Raw genomic sequence first — 13,995 nt, 5'->3', positions numbered from 1 at the left:
TTAAGGAAACTAAATTTTGCGACATCCTGAGCCACATGACAGACGAGCCAAGTGACAACCCGAGCCACATGACAGCCGAGCCAAGTGACATCCCGAGCCACATGACATAACGGAGCCAAGTGACAACCCGAGCCACATGACAGCCGAGCCAAGTGACACCCGTTGTTTTTTTTTTTGCTTGCTTTTTCTTTCTGTGCTATTTAGGCACGCTTTCTTGCACTTTTTGTGCTTTTTGAGTAGACCCGTCTAGAGGCCGACCCTCAGGGCTCCATCAAGCTTTCAGGCTTTGTTTTTAAGGAGGCCATTCAACGGAATCGACCCTCAGGGTTTCTGCTATTTTTTTTTGGTTTACTTTTTTTTGCTTTATGCTTTTATAGCACATTTTTTATATTTTTGCTCTTTTTGTGTTTTTTTCTGTCCTTTTTGAGGGGCCCATCCATAGGCTGACCCTCAGAGCTTCAGCAAGCTTTCTTTTTAAGGAAACTAAATTTTGTGACATCCTGAGCCACATGACAGACGAGCCAAGTGACAACCCGAGCCACATGACAGCTGAGCCAAGTGACATCCCGAGCCACGTGACATAACGGAGCCAAGTGACAACCCGAGCCACATGACAGCCGAGCCAAGTGACATCCCGAGCCACATGACAACCGAGTCAAGTGACACCCGCTGTTTTTTTTTTTGCTTGCTTTTCTTTTTTGAGCTTTCAGACATTTTTGATTTTGAGAAGGCCCTTCAACAGGATCGACCCTCAGGGATTCTGCTTGTTTTTTTTTTGTTTACTTTTTTTGCTTTTGTTTTGCTTTTTTTTAGCACATTTTTTACATTTTTGCTCTTTTTGTGTTTTTTTCTGTCCTTTTTGAGGGGCCCATCCATAGGCTGACCCTCAGAGCTTCAGCAAGCTTTCTTTTAAAGACACCCATTTTTGTGACATCCCAAGCCACATAATATATCTTCTGATATATAAGGCACTTGTCAGGCCTCATATGGAATACCGTCTACAGTTCTGGACAGTGGTGCTCAGGAAAGCTGTTGCAGTGCTTAAAGGGGTCCAAAGCAGGGCAACTAAATCAATAAATGGACTGAGAGGACCGGAATACTCAGTGAGGCTATCAAAATTAGGATTATTCACGCTGGAAAAAAGACGGTTAAGAGGCGACCAAATAACTATGTATAAATACATTGAGGGACAATACAAGGATCACTCCCATCTGTTTGTAAACTGGGAAAAAACGAAGTAAGAGAATGAGAGAAGACACTAAAAGGAGAGAATTGTACTATCCATGGGTTCTACATTTTCTGATATTTTGAAATTGCATTATTTCAAAGGGCTAGTATTTTCTTGTATAAACTATGTTCTAAAATCAAGCTAATTAGTAGAGATGAGCCAGCATGCTCATTTAAGGCTGATGCTCAAGAGAGCATCGGTCTTTTCGAGTAACTGCTTACTCGTCTGAGCACCATGCGGGGGTGGGGGGCGATGGAGAGGCGGGGGGAGAGAGAGATCTCTCTCACTCTCCCCCCTGCTCCCCCCACCGCTTCCCCACAAGGTGCTCGAACAAGTAAGCAGTTACTCAAAAAGACCGATGCTCTCTCGAGCATCAGCCTTAAACGAGCGTGCTCGCTTATCTCTACTAATTAGATCTTTGACAAACAGTTGGGCCTCAGATTTCCAATTTTTGGAAAAAAGCAATTTGGCACCTAATAGGACATGGCCTATCAATTTTTTGTATGCTGGGTGAATTCTATTGAAACCAATAATCAGTAGAGCGAGTTTTGGGACAACAGGTACGGTAAGATATGTAACTTTTTTGATACGTGCTTATTAGAGATGAGCGAGCCTACTCGTTTTGAGTAATTACTCAATCGAGCACCGCGATTTTCGAGTACTTCAGTACTCGGGTGCAAAGATTCGGGGGGCGGGGGGAAGCGTGACGGAGCGGGGGGTAGCAGCGGGGAACATGGGGGAGCCCTCTCTCTCTCTCCTTCCCCCCCCCCCCACTCCCCGCTGCAACCCCCCACTCACCCACGGGGTCCCCCGAATCTTTTCGCCCGAGTACGAAGTACTCGAAAATCGCGGTACTCGGGTGAAAAAGGGGCGTGGCCAAGTAGGTTCGCTCATCTCTAGTGCTTATACTTCCTGCCAATCAGGCATGATTAGTGGATAGGACCAGAAGATGTGTGACAAGGTGCCGCTGTGGGTACTGTTGTACCTTGTCGACACCGGAAGCTAGGGGTGTGACAGCACTTAGCAGGAGGGAATGCCCCTGTCACACCCCTAGCTTCCGATTGCCTGCAGCTTTGTAGTCTGTCCCGTCCCTACAGCTCCGAACTCTATGGATGGCGGCTGACAGCGGGCACACAGCAGTGATGGGGGCAGCCTTGTGCTGCAATCTCCGGTCCCACTGCGGTCCTCCGTTGTAGGGAGTGAGCACCGGCGCGTCTCTAGAGCACTTGACAGTGCCCCCGCGTTGGGCGATGTTCAGCGCTCCTCCACGTCCCCTATGCTCTGCAGAGGACACAAAAGGGGCAGCGGAGCAGTGAGTGACACCTGGCCGTGCAGGAGCCGAGGATGAAACATTCTTTTCGGTTCTTGGAATGCGGCCCCATACTTCTCTGTATGCGGCGGTGTGTCAACGAACATGGCTACGCGTGTCAGTGCTGACACGCGTGTCATAGGTTCGTGATCACTGTAATAGTGACACCCTCTACCAAGACAAATTACTGTGATAGCCCCCCCCCCCTTGGCACATAAACAGTCACATACATAAGCCCCTCATTCCAAACTTACCCCTCAGCAGGGAGACGGTCGGCAGGTGGAAGCTGCTGTTCTGTTTATTTTCAGGTCCGTACTGTCAGCGGGAGCCGTGGGGTGAGCGGACCGCGCGTTCTCGAGGACCCAACCAGCCGACAAGCTCTACTGCGCCTGCGGGACGAGAAGAAGCTGAGATTTGTCGTATCCAAAGACAACGGACAGGTAAATACTAAAAATTTCTAATTGGGGTGAAATATAAAAAAATATTCCACTATCTTTGGGGGTGGGGGGACTTATTTTTACGGCATGCACACTTTGACAAAAACAAAATAACTTTATTCTATGGGTCAGTACGATGACGACAATACCAGGCTTATATGGTTTGGTTTGTCTTTTTGAGGGGTGTCCTGTACTTCCTATTAGCTCCATTACGGAGCACATATGACCTTGGGATTTACTTTATTTTCATTTTTCTCTTGGAGACAATTTGACCAAAAATATGGAATTCTGATGTTTATTTTTTTTTCTGACGACGTTCCATCATGTGAGATAAATAATACATTTCTTTGATTGGACTTTTACGGACGCAACCATATCTCACACACACACACACACACACGCACATATATAATTTTTTTTTATATTGTATAACAAAAATAACAAAGGGTTTTATTTTAACTTTTAATACCTTTTAGTTTTGCAAATTAATACAACTTTTTTAAACTCCTGTTTACATTATTTTTAGTCACCATAGGGGTTTTGAACTTGCGGTCTTTAGCTCGCTCATAGAGTATAATAAGATATCATAGTATTGCATTATACTATGTTTTGACAGGCAGTCTTTCCAGCCACACTACAGGCATGCCTTCGCAGCCATGCAACCGGATGGCGCCTCATGATCTCATTGCAGGTGGGAATTGGAGGGGCGTTTGGGACCCCGGAATAGTGATTGGGGCATTTAACCCCTTCCTGCTCCATGACGTACCGGTACGTCATGGAGCCGCGTGGCGACCTCTCTTCATACAGTGCGGGCGTCAGCTGTTAATAACAGCTGACACCCGCGGGCAATAGCCGTGCGGCCGATCGCGGCTATAAACCATTTAAATGCCGCTGTCAATTCTGACAGCGGCATTTAAATCCCCCGAACGATGTTCGAGGGTCCCGCATTACGTCATACTGCAGGAGCGATCAAAGCATCGCATGTTAAAGTCCCCCAGGGGGACTTCAAAGTAATTTTTTAAAAAATCAATAAAGTTTTTTTAATTGTAAAAAAAAAAATTGTCAAAGTTTAAATCCCCCCCCTTTTGCCATATCTATTATTAAAAAATCTAAATCATACAATAAAAATATGTATTTGGTATCGCCGCGTCCGTAAAAGTCCGAACTATCAAAGTAGCACATTATTTTTCCTGCACGGTGAACGTCGTCCGAAAAATAAAATAAAGAACGCCAGAAATGCACTTTTTTAGTTACCCTGTCTCCCAGAAAAAACGCAATAAAAAGCGATCAAAAAGTCGTATGTATTCCAAATTGGTACTATCAGAAACTACAGGACATCCTGCAAAAAATGAGCCCTTGTTCAACGACGTCGATGGAAAGATAAAAAAGTTATCGCGCGCACAAAATGACCGCAGAAAATAATTGAAAAAAATTAAATGTCTAAAAAAAAAGAGTAGTACAGGTGCTCCCCGACTTGCGAACAGGTTCCGTTCCGGGAGCCCGTTCGCAAGTCCGTTTTGTTCGCAAGTCGAACAAATGGTAGTATGGAGCGGGATCGCGGGTGGATGCCGCGCCATACAATGTCGGGTGCAGGCTGTTCTTACAGCGGGCACCCGGCGGCAGCAGTTCCGACGAGCCGCACCGCTTGTCGGAACTGTTAACACTTTAAATACCGCTCTGACAGCGGCATTTAAAGTGTTATCAGTTCTGACGAGCGGCGCGGCTCGTCAGAACTGCTGCCGCCGGGTGCGCGCTGTAAGAAACAGCCTGCACCCGACGTTCAGGGGGCCCGTACAGCGTCCCATGATGAGATCGCGGGACGCTGTGTGGTTGCTAGGCAGCGGGGGACCTCCTGAAAGGCCCCAGGGCTGCCTATGCAGAGTGCCCATCAAGCGCACGGCTTGCTAGGCGCTCTGCATAGACAGCCCTAGGACCTTTCAGAAGGCCCCCGGCTGCCTAGCAACCGCGAACTGACCGGACAGGCTTCTATCAGGCTTGATAGAAGCCTGCCCGGTCCCTGCACAGTATGATGTCATGCCATAGCATAACATCATACTGTGCCATAGCATTACATCATACTGAGCCATAGCATAACATCATACTGTGCCATAGCATAACATCATACTGAGCCATAGCATAACATCATACTGTGCCATAGCATTACATCATACTGAGCCATAGCATAACATCATACTGTGCCATAGCATTACATCATACTGTGCAGGACAGATAGTTCGTATCTAGCGAAATCCGTAACTCGAATGTTCGCAAGTCGGGGACTATCTGTATAGTAAAAAAAAAAAGCTATACAAGTTTGGTATCGCAGTAATCGTACCGACCCATAGAATAAAGGTATCATGTCGCTTTTGTTGCCGTTTGTGCGCCGTAGAAACAAGACGCACTAAAAGATGGCGAAATGTCTTTTTTTTTTATTTTACTCCACTTAGAATTTTTTTAACGTTTTTTAGTCCATTATATGGTACTTTAAATGGCACCATTGAAAAATACAACTCGTCCCGCAAAAAACAAGCCCTCCTACAGCGACGGCGATGGATAAATAAAGGAGTTATGATAAAGGGGGGAGGAAAAAACGAAAATGGAAAAAGAAAAAGGGGCCGCGTCATTAAGGGGTTAAATGCCATGGTCAGGAGTGATAACGGCATTTAAAGGGTTAACAGCCACGCTCAGTGTTCACGCTGTCTCCGTCTGACGCATTGTATGGCGTGGGATCGCCTCTATACAAACCACAAACTGTATTTAGGGCTTTTCAAGGAGCAGATTTAGGCCGCCTGCAGACGAGCGGAAATCCCGCAGCGGGATTTCCCGCGGGATTTCCGCCGCTCAAAGCCTGCATAGGATTGCGTTAACAAACGCAATCCTATGCAGACGGCCGCGGTTTGGCCGCGCGAAATGTCGCGCGGCAAACAAACCGCGGCATGTCCTATTTTTGTGCGGGGTTCGCAGAGCCTCACACAGAAACGTCACTCACGCAGCCGGCGGCTCCGGTCTGCACATGAAAGAGCCGGGGCCGCCAGGCGCGGGTGAGTACGCGCTGGTCCCTGCAGGCGCTCGGGTCGGGTCCCGCGGCGAGAATTCTTGCCGCCGGATCCGACCCGCTCGTCTGCAGGCGGCCTTACTCAGTGACGTCGTACGCCGGTCTAAGGAAACATCGTGCCGGCGGGAAGCGTCCTAAATGTACAGAGCGCTCGCTCCTCTTAATACAGTTGGGGTATTTTCCGTCTGTCTGTGCGCCAAAGATAAATTTACACCAGTTTTTGGTGTAAAAACAAATGCGATGGCCGTGAGCAGCCCCGCCCCCTCATGTGAAGCCACGCCCACTCTCTTAAAAGTAGTGTGGCCGGTGTAAGAAAGTGTAAAAAGTCCCCCGCACGGCGCACAAGATGCTGCGCAACATCATGTCCAGCTGTTGTACGCCAAAACACTGAAGGCCTTCAGTAACTCTGCCTCACCACGCCCAGATGTGCCCATTTTACCAGCTACGCCATGTGTGGGCGCGGCCTCAGCGCTGAGGGAGGAGCTACATACCTGCACCTGTCATCTGCATGCTGTCCAGCTCAGCCGACACAAGATGGCCGCCGGGTGAGATCTCTGGACATTCTGTTGCTACGGTGATCTGCCATGTGCCGTCTCCAGGGCTGCCAGTGTTGTTGTGCACCAAGTTAAAGGCATTAACCCCTTAGTGACACAACCTAGTTTAGGCTTAAGGAGGCGACGATTTGGGGGGGGATTTTCATCTCCGCTCTTTAAAAGCCATAACATTGAGTCATATTTGGAAGGTCTTCGTTTTAGAGCGCTGCATTCAAAATCCCATAACTTTATTTTTGACCAGTGGGGCTCGGTGACGAGGTGCAGTTTTCAATGGGACCACTTTGGGCTACATGTGTTTTTTTAATCACTTTTATTGTGTTTTCTTGGGGAGGCAAAATGACCCAAAAAGAATTTTAGTTTAGTTATTTTTTTGTGCGTTCATGTTTTTACCCCGTTTGCCGTGCGGGATCAGAAGTCGGTTCCGTTTTTTGTACAGATCATTACGGATGCGACAATACCGAATGCGGGTTTTTATTTATTTAACAAAAGAGGAAAAGTGCGCCAAAGATGTTTTTTATTCCTATTTTTCTTACGGATTTTTATTTTTCTCCCATTTTTTCGGCCCCTGTACTTTGCTGCCATCCAGTAGAATTCACAGCTGATCGTCGGCTCTGACTGCATCTGTAACAAATCCTCAGAGTAACGCTTGTAGGGAGAACGCGTCCGTAATATGGCGTAACGCGGCTAGTTGTCCTGCCGACCCCGTAAAGGACATAATAAGGGGCAGTACGGGCCAATTCCTTTCTTTGGGGGCCGTACGCTGGGGATCTATAATTATAATTAGCAGACCCCCACTACCATCAGCAACCAGACCCCCGGCTCTAACCTCGGACTCACAGTTTGCTGGGAAGGGGTTCCAGATCTCCAGTATTCCTGATTGTCAGCTACTTCATGCTAAAAAACACCAGCCACATCCAGAGAGAACGTCAAAGAGAGGTGATATAGGGGTATTATTACTACTGGGGTCACTATGGGGGCCACTATTACTACTGGGGTCACGAAGGAGGTATTATTACTACTGGGGTCACTATGGGGCCACTATTACTACTGGGGTCACTATGGGGCCACTATTACTACTGGGGTCACTATGGGGGTATTATTACTACTGCGGTCACCATGGGGCCACTATGGGGGTATTATTACTACTGGGGTCACTATGGGGGCCACTATTACTACTGGGGTCACTATGGGGCCACTATTACTACTGGCGTCACGAAGGAGGTATTATTACTACTGGGGTCACTATGGGGGTATTATTACTACTAGGGCTATTATGGGGGCATTGCTACTACTGGGGCCACTATGGGGACATTAAAACTACAGGGTTCACTATGGTGGCCATTATTACTACTGGGGCCACTATAGGGGTATTATTAGTACTAGGGCCACTAGGGGGGTATTACTACTACTGAGGCCACTGTAGGGGCATTATTACTACTGGGGCCACTATGGGGGTATTATTGCTGCTGGGGCCACAATGAGGGCAGTATTACTACTGGGGTCACTATAGGGGCATTATTACTACTGGGGGCACTATGGGGGTATTATTACTACTGGGGCCACTATGGTGGCCATTATTACTACTGGGGGCACTATGGGGGTATTATTACTACTGGGGTCACTAAGGGGGCCACTATTACTACTGGTGTCACTATGAGGGTATTATTACTACTGGGGTCACCATGGGGCCACTATGGGGGTATTATTACTACTGGGGTCACTATGGGGCCACTATTACTACTGGGGTCACTATGGGGGTATTATTACTACTAGGGCTATTATGGGGGCATTATTACTACTGGGGCCACTATGGGGGTATTATTACTACTGGGGTCACTATGGGGGTATTATTAGTACTAGGGCCACTAGGAGGGTATTACTACTGAGGCCACTATAGGGGCATTATTTCTACTGGGGCCACTATGGGGGCATTATTACTACTGGGGCCACAATGAGGGTAGTATTACTACTGGGGCCACTATAGGGGCATTATTACTACTGGAGCCACTATAGGGGTATTATTAGTACTAGGGCCACTAGGAGGGTATTACTACTGAGGCCACTATAGGGGCATTATTTCTACTGGGGCCACTATGGGGGTAGTATTACTACTGGGGCCACTATAGGGGCATTATTACTACTGGAGCCACTATGGGGGTATTATTACTACTGGGGCCACTATAGGGGCATTATTACTACTGGGGCCACAATGGGGTTATTATTACTACTGGGATCACTATGGGGGCATTATTACTACTGGGGCCACTAGGGGGTACTATTACTACTGGGGGTGTTATTTTTACTGGGACACTATGTGTTTTTCTCTGGGACCCATTGCCTCCGGACTGACATCTGCTGCATCTCAATGCGGTGCAATTGGCTGCATGTGGTGAACAAAAATAAGGTGCCCGCAGTGCGATTGGCCGTGTGTGGCGAACTATAAAAAAGGTGCCCGCAGTGCGATTGGCCGTGTGTAGCGAACTATAAAAAAGGTGCCCACAGTGCGATTGGCCGTGTGTAGCGAACTATAAAAAAGGTGCCCGCAGTGCGATTGGCTGTGTGTAGCGAACTATAAAAAAGGTGCCCGCAGTGCGATTGGCCGTGTGTAGCGAACTATAAAAAAGGTGCCCATGGTGCAATTGGCCGTGTGTGGCAAACGAAAAAGAGAGGTGACCATGGCGCGATTGGCCGTAAGGTGCCCAAGGTGCGATTGACTGTTTGTGGAAAACAAAAAAAAGATGCCCATTGTGCAATTGGCCGTGTGTGGCAAATGAGAAACAAAGGTGCCTGCAGTGCGATTAGCCATGTGGGGAAATGAAAAAAGGTGTCTGCCTTGCGATTGGCCAAGTGTGGCAAAAGTAAGTTCCCGCGGTGCGATTAGCCGTTTGTGGCAAAAAGCTGCCCCCCTTTTTGCCGCTTTATGTGTGACTGGAGTATAAGACATGATATAACTCAGGAATTATATGTAAGTGGTAAATTATACTCAAAGGGGTTTTAGCACTTCAGAGCTCTATTCCCTGTCTACAGAATAGGGGATACATGTCTGACTGCTGGGACCCTCAGCGACTCTGAGCCTGGTGCCCCCAAATGCCTCACATGAATGGAGTGGCCATGTACAGGCATGACTACTGTCTCATTCACTTCTATGGGACAGAAGGAGATTGCCAAGGACAGCCATCTCCCTTCTTCCCATAGTAGCAGGGAACGGGGGAGCGGTTCAACATACGCACTGCTGCTCTATTCATATGGGGCATTCGGATGAGCTAGTTTCAGGATCGCTGGGAGTTCCAGCAGTTGGACCCCCAGTGATCAAACATATATTGCCTTTCGTGTAAAAAAGGGAAGAATGTCATTAATGGGAAAGACCCCGTTAAAGGAGATTTCAAATTTGGCACTGTGTAAATGAAAAATACATATGCATTTGGGTCATGGTCCCTTTAAATGAGTCATTGCTGTAAAGCTGATTCTGCACATGATTATATTCTACTCCTATTGTCTGCAGCTGATTCACCGAGCAGCATCGCCTCCTGAGGAGAAAGTGGAAGAGAAAACCATAGAAGAAAGCTGGAAGTAAGCCGTTCCGATGAAGGCCTCCCCCAAACGTCTGTGAAAAGCAACCTGCCCGGACTTGAGCAGTGCATTAGCAGCACCCGAGCCCGACCCGCCTGTCACAGGTCAGCAGAGGAACCGAAAGTGTCCTCACCAGTGGATATAATATCATATATAATATGCTATATCACATCTCTACTCCAGTCATACCCAAAGCTGCTAACAGAAATCTGGTTTATTTCTACTTCAGACTACAACAGCAGGGAAATGTTATTAAGCCCCGTATTTCAAGTGCTGGTCTTAATATTTCCAGCGGGGCATGACGCACCTAATACATGAGTAGGAGCACAACTCTTCATATATTAGGCACATCTCAGCTCCTCCATGCACCTAATCAGAAATGTATGCAGGATCCGATCTGGGGTTCATTTCTGGTATAGTTTACACCAGCGTATATTATACATAAATGTGTCTCTGTGCTAGCCACGCCCCCTTTCTGACAAGCCACGCTCTTTAAAAAATAATTGGTAGTCGGTGACCTAGAAAGTGAAAAAGTTGCCCGTTTTTGCTCAGATCCCCACGTGCAAAAATTTGCTGCTTTTTTGTGTGAGAAACTGTCGTCTAATCTTCTATGAATGTCCCTTAGGGAGCGTGAACGCTACATATTCCTAAATGCTACGCCCCGGAGAATCTGGGGGAGGCACAGCAGTTTGAAAAGAGTCAGATTTTTGGACGGATCGTGGACACCTTGGGAGAGTCAAAAAAAATGTATTTTTCTTTTTGACCCTCCTGCCGTGTCCAAGCTCTTTTCAGACTGCTGTGCACACGCTCTCCCCTGGAAGCCTATGGGACTGTGTTCGCACAGCGCTCTGAAAATGGTCCTATTTTTTTGACTGCGTGCGGACTTTACAAGGAGCAGGTGAGTGGAGCAGTGCAGGAGTAGGTGAGTAAAGGTAATACATCCCCCCTGACTCCCGCCGCCTCCCCACACACTATAACTTAGTGTTCAGTGCCGTTCGGAGTTGACCGGTTCCTTTTATAGCAAGAGATGGAGCGAAGGAGAGCCTGATTCTTTTCTTTCCATCCTTCCAGATGTCGCAGCTTCGAGCAGTGATCCTCCACAACCCCCTGCTGCTGAGAAGACCCCTATGTGCCTCACCGTACGGGAGACCCTCCTGCATTACTACACCCACAAAGCAGTTGTGCCAGACAGCTGGTGCTGGACATTGTTAGCGAGCTACAGGACTTTCTGAAGGCAAAGCACCCCGAAATGCCTTTGTTCGCCATGCAGTTGGGGGGTTTCCTGGGTAATGGCCTCCCCGTTACCAGTTTGGACCAGGCTTACGTATTGCTGCCTCTAATACTTGAACCGGCACTGTGGACCATCTCAATGACCCTCTATTTTGGATAATTAAAATGGTTATTCTGGAGTATACAGTCTGGGGGCTTAGTCCATGGGACAGGTATATGTTGGGGGGCTACCTTTCCACCAGGATAATCGTGGAGTCCTTGCACAAGACCATCACATCGTCCATTAACTGGCCATTGATCGGGACGGTCCTTGAGTGTAATGCTTGGCCGGTTGTTGTGTTCATGACCTTAGGCTGGAGGCTTAAACCAAAGACATTATCCTGCTGGCATACCCCCACTCTACCGCCCCGTCCGAAAACCCCTGGCGAAGGACCTTTTACCGCGAGGAGATTCTCCGCCTCCAGGGCCTAGACAGCAACGATTCAACAGAAGCGCCTACACATACTAAAGAATATCGGCCATCAGCGCTCAGGACTTGGCCAACTGTCTTCAACCCATCTAAGACGTGTTCTTCTCCATGTCAGTAATGACTCATCTGATTGGTCAGAGTCTAGTATAGCTGACCGCTTCCTACAGGTCATAGAGGCGCTCATCGGGTATCTGGGCAGCAGGACCCTCCCTTGCTATTTTAACCAAGATATCAATTTATTCTTGCCCCTGATGGAGGAGGAGATCGGCTTTGGACTGTATCAGATTTTTTTTCTGATCCCAGCTCCTTGCTGAAAAAATGAGGTTGTTTACAGCCAACTGACGGCCGCCATCGGGTACTTAATGCTGAGTGCATCCTGCCAGAGGTCTCTACAGAATTACTCTTCCTACTGTATAATGAAAAGGTCTACAACTGCTAATATACATGTGTATCGCTTGCTGACAATTTTCAAAATCTCTGCTTGCTTTCAGTGAATGCAAACACAGAGTTTGAAAACGTATCCTGCTCACACAGCTGCACCGCCCACTAGAAGGGAGAGCTCTGATACATTGTAACATGCCAGGAGCAGCACATGATCAAGGGCAGGTTTATAAGCCTTGAGGTATAAACAATGTTTCCATTCACTGACAGCAGGCAAAGATTTTGAATATTTAAAATTGAAATGCAAGCTATATTAGAAAGTTGCAGAACTATTCCTTACACTGTGATGTAAGCTTTACTTGTATTTGTGCTTCTCCAGGGACATTCAATAAAGTTAGTTGATGGCCTTGTTTGTGGATTTTGTGTCCCACAGTTACACTGCTCTTACAGTAAAGAACATCCTTCTGTGTTGGTGATGGAACTGTCTTTCCTCTAACAGTAGAACATCCGGTTCTTGCTTCAATTAACTTTATGTACACAAATGGAGAGCCCCTTTAATCTCCCTAAGCAGGACTAGAATTCCTTTTTTGCTGCCTTTCCATTCGTCTCTCATCTGCCAGTGTTCTATACTGAAGCCGACCAGCGGACTGATATGGACGGGCTCTGCGCTCACATACTATTGAGTTATACTTCTAGGCAATTCTTTTGATGTTGTCTGGTTGAATTATGCTTTTGATTATAAAAGTTTCTGTATCTTTAAAATTCAGATCGGTGTGCGATTAGTTAGACTGTCAGTCTGGCAATGCCTGCTGGGAACTGTAGTTTAGGACAATAACTAGAATTCCTGCAGAAGCGATGTGTGTACATAAGGTCTCATTCACAAGGGGTATTGTCACCACGTATTTTCCACGCCTTTTTCCCGTGCGCAACACGTGGTGAATGGAGGCAGTGAAAGTCTATGGACTTGAGTCATTCTGTTTCTGGGAAAGTTGGGTCACAATCAATATGGCTGCCACTACAACTCCCATAGTGGTCACCGCCCAGATACGACTACGAATCTTCTTTCCATAAGAGGATGACTCAAGGATTTGCGGAGACCTTTTACTGACCGGTGTATACAAGCCTTGGTGTTGTGCACTGTGATGTTACTGGTGGGTGCAGCCATATAACCCGGCACTAGGCGCACCGCTGTGGGGTCTATCTGTGTCTAGACCGCGCCGCTCGTCTCTCGCGGTTTCGCCTCGGCTGCTGCTTTCCATTGTAGATTTTGCTGCTTCAAATTCTATTTTATTTTTTTTAAATAGGTTGTGATGATAAAGTTTTTCCCCTGACCGCGGCGTGCGGAGGTTATTGGTGAGTAGGAGGATGTATGTATCCAGTGTGTCAGTGCAGAGATAACCCCGCTATATATATAGGGCGGGCGATGCCATGTGGCCAGACGGGCAGCCATTCAGTTAGGCTGGCTTCACACTGCAATATGCAGAGAACAGAACCCGCTGATCTCAAGGACTTCATTTACATTTCGCTTACGCAAAAGAAAGATAAAACATTGCTCTATTTTTCTGCACATTTGCGCACCACAGGTCCCCATAGAAGTCAATGGGGGCACACAATACGCATGGAGATGCGTGAAACACTGTAATCGCACTGGAAAAAGAACACCTCTGGAACTAATTAGCCATTTCAATTGGGGTGTTTTTGTTTGCCGCGCACAAATGAACATGTCCTGCGGGGCCAAATATATAGTACGATACTTCAATGC

General features: G+C 47.3%; 1 pseudogene; it reads left to right on the top strand.

Moving 5' to 3' along the window:
- Positions 1-2,642: 2,642 nt before the first annotated feature.
- LOC136578083 (mitochondrial dynamics protein MID49-like) lies at positions 2,643-12,174 on the top strand (annotated as a pseudogene).
- Positions 12,175-13,995: the final 1,821 nt, after the last annotated feature.

This window comes from Eleutherodactylus coqui, chromosome 8 (genome assembly GCF_035609145.1).
Source record: "Eleutherodactylus coqui strain aEleCoq1 chromosome 8, aEleCoq1.hap1, whole genome shotgun sequence".
Taxonomy (NCBI): Eukaryota; Metazoa; Chordata; class Amphibia; order Anura; family Eleutherodactylidae; genus Eleutherodactylus; species Eleutherodactylus coqui.
Note: the sequence above shows the minus strand (reverse complement) of the source record. Positions and strands in the feature narration are given on the sequence as shown.